Source organism: Crotalus tigris, unplaced genomic scaffold (assembly GCF_016545835.1).
Source record: "Crotalus tigris isolate CLP2741 ecotype Arizona unplaced genomic scaffold, ASM1654583v1 scf7180000019004.2909048, whole genome shotgun sequence".
NCBI lineage: Eukaryota > Metazoa > Chordata > Lepidosauria > Squamata > Viperidae > Crotalus > Crotalus tigris.
The window spans coordinates 545,854-554,917 of NW_024097319.1; positions in this window are offsets into that span (position 1 = coordinate 545,854).

Genomic DNA, 9,064 nt, shown 5'->3' on the forward strand with positions numbered 1-9,064 from the left:
GGGAGTGGCACGCAATACACATCCTGAATTCTCAGAATTGCTCAATTTCTGCCTGAATTCTTAGAATTGCTACTTTAAAAAATAAAAAAGAACTTTCCATCTAGTTGTCAGATATGTATAAAACTCTTATGGAAATATATACTAAACTAAACCAAATATAAAAGTAAGTAGGAACTCATTAATTTCCCCAAATATCACAATTTAGACTTTAAATTGGGAGGTGTCAATTGATGTTTACAGGTTGTTCATATTTTGAATTATATCCAGATGTAAATAAATTAATATGTCATTTAAGATCCATACATTTTGCACAATCATTAGCCAAAGTTTCATCTTCATAACAAAATATGTAAATTAAATTTCTAGTATCACTCCAGGAATGTTCATAGTTTATAGGTAGTCTTTTTCTTGCCTGAAGTAACTTTAATTGGACCAGCAAGTGCCAATCACCTGTTTGAAAAAACTAAAAAGAATCTCAACCCTTGTTTTGAGAAAATCTTAAATCTGGCAATTAGTAGTCATATTGATGGGTATGATTAGCAAAATAATGTCATCCCACACTTCCATTTTAGAAGGCATTGAACCAATGTCAACAAATGCTGCATACATAGTTCCAGCAACCATGCTTCCTCCATCTCAGCACAGTTAAAGAATTTAATGCTAACACAGATGTTCAGTTTGTAGATAGTCCTAGTTTAAACTCCATGCACTGTAGTTTAACAGGATTTCAGATAAGATAATTGGAATGTATTCATTAAATTATAAGATGGACTTATGACCAAAGTAAGAAATATAAAATGCATATTTGCTTTCAACATTCATACTTTTAAAAAGATAAATAGCAGCAAGTTAGAATAACAACTGAATAAGAGCACAAGAGTTTAATATTTCCCTCCCCTGCTTCAGTCCTGGTAAAAATTATTCATCTGGAGTTTTGTTTAAAAAAGTGAAGAGTGGATTCCCTTGACTATGTTTCCTTCACTCCTACCAATGCCACCAGCTGTCAGGAAAACATCCACCAACCATTCTCTTTAATATGAGATGGGATGGAACTAGATTGCAACTAGAACTGGGGGAGAGGCTAAGTTGGGCAGACTAGACTGTCAGTACTGGTCACCTGCTACGAAGGGTGATCCATATTTCCAAGCTGGGCACTGGCACAAAGAAAGAACTTGGCTCTACCTTCTGCCCAAAGCAAAGCAGCCCTAGAAGGCAGCAACCAAGGACTGGAGAAGGGGGAGTTACTCATACCAGCCTAACCTTACCAATGCATCTATTACAAAGCTGCCATGGCTGGTTGCCTCCTTAAAGAGAAAAATCCTTCTTTAGCACTAAAATAGTTAAGGAGACTTTAAAAGCCTTAAGTATAGGTTTTGTAGTGCTATAGGACAATTCTTATTTTAAAAAAACTTCTACTTCTTCGCCCAGAACATTTTTGGACTTTTTTATTTGTACACGTTTAAAAATATTTAGCTTTCACATTTATTCAAACATAAGGAGTAATAAAAAGAAAGAACTCCCCCAAATTGCTTTATCAACCCATTAAAAAAATCAGTAAAACTTATACAAAAGACCAAAATTGTTCAGGTAATAGTTTTCCTACAACATTCTATGGACTTTGATGAAGCAGGATAGAAAGGGTATTGACATTTTTGAACTTTGATGTTGGAGAAGATTCCTGAATATATCATGGATATTCAAGAAAGCAAACAAATTCATTCATTCATCACATTTATATGTTTTGTGCAAATACAAAAAAACCTAGTTATCTGGAACAGTTTATAATGCTGGGAAAGGTGGAAGGAAAGAGAAGAGGACAACCAACAACAAGGTGGATTGATTCAGTTACAGTGGGAATGGATTCACTGTTGGAAGCCCTGAAGGGACAGATCATCCCGGAGAAGATCTGTGTGGTCACTAAGGGTTGACGCTGACTTGATGGCATATTTTCAATCAATCAAAGTATATAGAGTATAAATTAAATCTGATTCTATGATAATATTTACAATACATGTATTATTAAATGCCTCAATCCTGCATCCAAAGTTTGGCTACTTAACAATGCAAGGTCTTAACTGAACTAGGCTTCTATTAAGAGACATGTATATAAAATTGCTGACTACATGTTTAGTAAAATGCTCATTAAAGCTTGTAGACACCACTTAGTTTAGGAAAATTCAGGTAAATAGAAGAATTGCTATTCTTTCAGAACTGAAGGCAAAGAATTTGTTGCCAATGATATCCACTTATACCAAGGTCTTTATTGTGTTGAAGAGTCTAAGTTTATAACAATACAGGAAGACAGAAGATCAAATTCAGAAAGTTTGAGAGACATTAACATTGTAACTCTGGACAAAATTGAATCACATTTACAGACCTGACACAATCTCAATATATCGAAGTATCAAGAACTGGATTTTCCAGTAGTTATTATGTTGGATTAACTGTTTTTCTCTACCTTTAAACACTTATGAAGAAGAAAACAGGACACAAATTATATTGCCATTATGCTTAACCCTATAATTGGTCTAATGTAATTTTGTTGCAAAATGATCCAGCCATCATTACACTGCATTATAATTCTATAATTAAATACGAGGAATAGCAGCTTTCTTAAAACTTTGAGTAAAGTATGGCTTGCCATCTTAAAATAATCCTTTGGGAATCTTTTTGTAACACTACATTAAGATTTGCTCTGTAATTGACTTAATATGGCCAGGGTTTAGGCTGGTAACTGGGGCATTCTTGACATATTACCTGGGACTCCTTTGGCTGGTATTTCCTGATGTCTTCTGCCACTTGTAGATTGGATCTTTGTCCTTCCGGACTCCTGTACATGGCCAGAGGGGAGGCAATTACCTAGATCCAAATAGTCAATACCTCACAGTACTGCAAAAGGGGTCCTGCCAGCACCTAAAAAAAGAGGGTGAGATATGCCTCTTCCTTAGGAGGCCCTTTTTAGACAGAGAGTTATTAAATAACTACTGACCTGTTTCCAATATTCCCTTTTTAGGAATGGTTGAGGTAGGGGACCAAAGAGGAAGCACCCTTTATGCAGTTTTTCAGTCATGTTTCAGGCCCAGACATGAATCTGAGAGGCAGTAAACACTCTAGATTACCTTTGTCGGAATCTGGACTTCTCACTGGCCTTCAGTATAAGTTTGACTTAGACATGAAAGAAGATGATCAGGGCTTTGAAGTTTTTGGTATATCTCATCCTGTTATTAACACTACCCATTTTGACTACCATAATGTGCTGTACTTCAAGTGTATTTAAGGATCACTCAAAAACTGCAAATAAACCAGCATGCACCAGCCTGTGTGCTCTCTAATTCCTCACATTGGGATTGAGAGCACATGACAGCTATGCACTGGCTTCCAGTAATTGTCCAGGTACAATTTAAAGTGCTGCTTTTGATCTATAAAGTCCTCTATGGCTTGGCACCAGATTACTTTCAGAATCATATTATCTAACTAGAATTGGCCCAATAAATAGAATGTGAGTGGTGCTGGTGTAGAAATTATGTGTGTTCCCTACTTTTACATGAAGGTGGCCAGGAAATGAGTGCTACTTCACAATGGCATTTTTGGCCCTTTGAGGTCTTCCAACTGATTGGTTCCCACCATTGCTTCTTCTGCAGTTTAAAACAGAACTGTTTTGTAGAGCCTTTCTTACTGACACTGTTTACTTTATATTTTTTTCACTGTGTTTTATTTTAATTAGGGCATTTTGTTTTTATATATCTATAAAATCTGTGAACGAGAGCCCATTTGGTGTAGTGGTTAAGGCATCAAGCTACAAATCATGAGACCATGAACTCTACTCCCACTTAAAGCTTGATATATAGTTGCATGTGTGTACACATGTGGCAGCATGTGTGTACATGCTGCCACATACCTATGGTGTGAAGGGGTTCGTGGTAAATGCAGGTTGCAGATAGCTGCAGATGGACTGATGCATACATCTCCTAAAACCCAACTGCAAATTGTGCATGTGGATTGATCCAACTTTGTTTTGTGCTGTTGGAGCGACCCCTAACTAGAACAAATATTCACAAATATATAAATGCTCTAGGACCGTGGTGGCGAACCTACGGCACACGTGCCACAGGCGGCACATGGAGCCATCTCCAGTGGCACGTGAGCCATTGCTGGGCCAAGCTGTTCCCTCCTCCTCTCCACACATGCGCAGCTTTCTGCGCATGCGCAGTCTGGAATAGGCGAGGCTATAAAAACAGGAACTTTCCGCAGAAGCAGCATTTGCTGCAGATGAGAGAGCGAGCATGAGTCAGAGTGGATAGTGAGCGAGCGAGCATGAGCCAACAGCAATACGTTTCAGCAGCCGGCCATGCAGAGAAGGAGGATGAGGGGCGGGGGGGGGCAGCAGACCGGTAGTGGGGGGAGGTGGGGGGGCTGCCTTGCCTTGTGTAAGCCGCCACTGGCGGCCAAGCAATAATGGCGGTTGGGAGGGGGGTTCCTTGCCTTCCCTCATCCACGTGTAAACTGGCGGCCGAGCCAAAATGGCGGCCAGGGGGGGTATTCCTTGCCTTCCCTCGGCCACATGTAAGGCAGCAGATATCATTCACGGCGGCTAGAGGGGTACTTGCCTTGTCCTCATGTAAGGCGGTGGTGGCTGCGGCCTGACACGGGCAGGTGGGATGGCGAGCGCATGCGGCATCTCCCATCTTCCGCCCAACCTTTGTGTGTCACACATCAAGTGTCAGACAGCACTGTGAAACCAACCACAAAAATGTTGCCCAACTTGGTGATAATGAAAGTTTCTTCAAGGTAAATTGAGGAGCTATCATTTCCAGCATCTTAGTTTTTCCAACTATCTTTCCAGAACGAATCATCTGATAGCTGCCAGTTTTAAAATTTCACTTGCATAGCATTGATGGGGATATTATCAAAACGGCCATGTTGTCTGGAAGTGATTCTCTTTTTCATGATTTCCCAAACAAGGATAAAATTATTCAACACATCTCTGAGATACCACTGAGCAGAAATACTGTTAAAGAGTCCAGCACATGGCAAGTGATGTTAGTCAGCAGCTCAACACTGACTTACAAAAGGCAGCCTGTTACTCCATGTACTTGGATGAAAGCACAGATACCAATAACCATGCAAGGCTGGCAGTAATTTTGTGTTATGCTGTTGGTGACATCATGAGAGAAGAGCTATTGAAACTGATGTCTTTGCCTGAAAGAACACAAGGTATAGATACCTACAATGCTGTGAAGGAAGCTTTTTTATCATAAGACATAAGACCAGAAAAGGTGGTTTCAATTACAAGTGATGGAGCACCTTCTATGGTGGGGGCAACATCTGGTTTCATACAGTTATTTCTTCAAGAAACAAAACATAAAGTAATTTAGTTCCATTGCATTATACACCAGGAAGTTCTTTGTGCCAAGGAAAGCAACAAAAAATTTGATGATGTCCTCAAAAACGTCACAAAAATAGTGAATTACATCATGGCTCACGCTCTGAATTGTCGACAATTTCAAGTGCTTCTTGAGGAGGTTCAGGCACAGTATGATTGTTTATTTATGTATAATAATGTCCGCTGGCTGAGTAGAGGGCGAGTCCTGGAGAGATTTGTGGCCTGTTTGGATGAAATTCAGATGTTTATGCATGAAAAAGAGCAAGAATATCCACAGCTCACTGATATGGCCTGCTTACCAACCTCATGTTTTTTACAGACTTTACACACTTCAATCTGCTCAACAAACAATTACAAGGTGCAGGGAAAACAGCAGAAAGAATGTTTTGTGATATCAAAACATTTGAGAGAAAACTGCAGGTTTTTGAAAGAGATCTTGAAAGTGGGCAGCTGAAATATTTTCCTAGTCTAAAAGTTCATTTAGAAAATTCTACATCATTTGCAGACAATCCTACAAGCCATCAGGAAATCTGCAAGGAATTTTCTAGCATTGTAGCAGCTGCAAAGGTAAATTTTAGTAACAGATTTTCACAGTTCCATAAGATGGAGACAACCCTGTGTTTTCTTACTTCTCCAGATAAAGCCAAATTTGAAGAACTTGATCTTTCCTGCTTAGAATGGTTAGATTTAGAAAATCTAGAAATGGAGCTACTGGGATTTCAGGAAAATACTATCTGGAAAAATAAATTCTGTGACCTGTGTGAAACACTAGAGAAAATGGAAGGGATGACAAAGGACACTCTTCTGTTTTAACTTTTTTTCCTTGTTCCTTTTTGGAGTTTTCATCCTGCTTTCGTGAGAGGGCAGCGTTTGGGAGGGGGTGTAGCTGCCCTTCTCCTCCAAGCCATCAGCTGAGCAAGACGCCCGCCTGCCCACACTCTTCCCCACCCGAGGCTTTCATTGAGGATTGGCGGGGGGGGGGGCTGTTTGGTTTTTATTCTCCTCCCATCTGCTGGGTGGTTGCAGCAGGTTTTGGTCTCTTCTGTCGTGCTTTGAGGTTATCCATGAAGCACATTTGTTTTGGGGAGGGATCCCCACTCTGGTTGCTAAGCTTGCTGAAACTCTCTTCCATCTCCTCACCGGAGCCCCCGTCTGCAACCAGCCCCTGCCCCAGCCTCACATTGCATTGCCCCACAGCAATGGCACCCCTGCCTTGCCCCTTGCCTTGCCTCATCTCACCCTGCAGGATGAGCTTCCTACCCACTGCCCCACCCGCCAGAGAACCCCTGGATCTCCCCCAATCCTGCCTGGCCCCCACAGGCATCCCTCCCCAGGAGCAACATCGAGGTGGCCATGTCCACCCTGGCCACGCCCACCCACGCTGCCATGACTACCATAGCCATGCCCAATTGGTGGCCACAACCCTGGCACCAGCAATGCGTAAGTGGGTTTCGGGTTGCAGTTTGGGCACTCGGTCTCTAAAAGGTTCGCCACCACTGCTCTAGGAAGAAAGCAATGGCAAACCACTTCTGAAAACCTTGTGAAGAAAACTGATAGTTGTCCAGGCAGTCTCTGAAAATCATATACAACTGAATGGTAGAAAAAAAAAATCTTTCAAGCATTTTAAGTCCTTAATTGGATTGCAACTAAATATAAATGTAATAAATAATAAACATCTGCAACAGCTAGCTGAAAATATTTTTAAACGAAATCAAAGAAAGTATTCTGAGAAATAAATATGTAAATGAAAACATAATCTGATCCTAATGAAAACAAAATCTGATCCTAAATATTTACTAAGACGTTCACATGTATTGAGCTCACATTGAGTTCATACTCAATAAGGACAATTTAATCTTACCAAACATTACTAATTTTTTTTCAAGATAAAGCAGAAGGATAATTAAAAGCAAAATAATCTCACACTAGAGAATTTAAATACAGTCACTTCTAACAGGCATACAGAAATTCAAATTCAGAACAAATTCTCAGAATAGTTCAAAGAATTACTGGGAAATATTTTAAAAGTACAGTTTATTTATTTAGAAAATGTTCAGCTTGCCCTCTTAATACATGAACATGCCCTCTTTTTATATCAAAGGACAAGAATAAAATAAAAATATAATTGAAAACATTAGTAAAATTATTGGAGACAAAAAGATAAATATAGCAGCCAATAAAACTAAATGTTTACAACAAAAAGCTTATCTAAATTAACATGTATTTGATGTTCATTTAAAAGAGCCAGACCCGGATCTGGTAAGCCTCAACTGGCAACTGCCTCCAAGAACCATGTCTTCAGGAAAACCACACAAGTGTTGATGTGTGCCAGACCATAAAAACTAGTGTGTATACACAAAGTGAGAGAGATTCCTTTAAGTATCTGCAGTGCAACTCACAAAGATCCTTAAATGTTCAATACTAATTACACACTACAATCAGCCCTACTGAAGATTGTGATTTTTTTATTAAACAAGGCAGAGAATTACTGTATAAAAATAAGAAACTTGAATTTTTCCTGCAAACAAAATGTTACATAGTGCAGTTTCCATACAATTAGTGGTACATGCTTTTTATAGGTTTAAATCCAAAAATCATACTAATGCTAATTAAAGCCATTGACATCAGTTTGTTAATCTAAGACAAAAAAATTAATGTATAATAATGAGCTAAAATAGCAATAGCATTTAGACATATACCACTTCACAGTGCTTTACAGCCCTCGGTAAGTGGTTTACAGAGTCAGCATATTGCCCCCAACAATCTGGGTCCTCATTTTACTAACCTCAGAATGATGAAAGACTGAATCAACCCTGAGCTGGTGACAATCCTGAACTGCGGGCAGCCGGCAGTCAGCAGAAGTAGCCTGCAGTACTGCATTCTAACCACTGCGCCACCACATAAATTTATGTGCAAATGTATAGATATGCCCTAGTCCTGGTATTGCCAATATGAAATCAGTCTACTTATGTACTGTATCCACCAGGCTCTCTGACCATCAGATTTCTTTTATATTTAGAAAAAAAAATCATTTTTTAAAAAGAAGAATTGTCATGCTCTGGCTTCATCTTTATTTTTAATCAGGCCTCTGGTTCTAAACGACAACAGAAACATTCTTAGAAACTGATAGGTCAGTGAAATGAAATCCAACTACTAACAAAAAAAAAACCCAAAACTTCCAGGTGCTCTGTTTCCAACCATTTTAGCTTAGCCTATTACACAAACTCATGCGGTCAATTTATCTTTCAGCATGTCATACAAACCTGTAACTGAATAAACCATTATCCTGTTAACCATGGCTAAGAGTATTCTGTAAATACGGCCACTACTTTTACTATGTTTAGAATAGAGGATCGTTATTGTTTCCTATAACTCTCTTAAATCATTTTCAGAACAAAATAGTTTTGGTCAGAAATATTAGGCAATATAATATTAATCTTGATCACTACCCAAGCCTGTTATTTTGGGTTATATAATTGATCCATTGTGTTTATGAGGATTTACTTGTACGGAGTAATCCAATAAATATGGGGCATTTAAAATGTTGCCCATTTTAATCCCTTATTATAACTGTATGCATTAACCCCATTCCTTCTTCTCTGGTCAAGAATAGCCAGGATCTCGGTTCGACCAACCTTCAAGGCTATTTCAGGCCTAATATTTTGCTTAGAAGCAACGCGC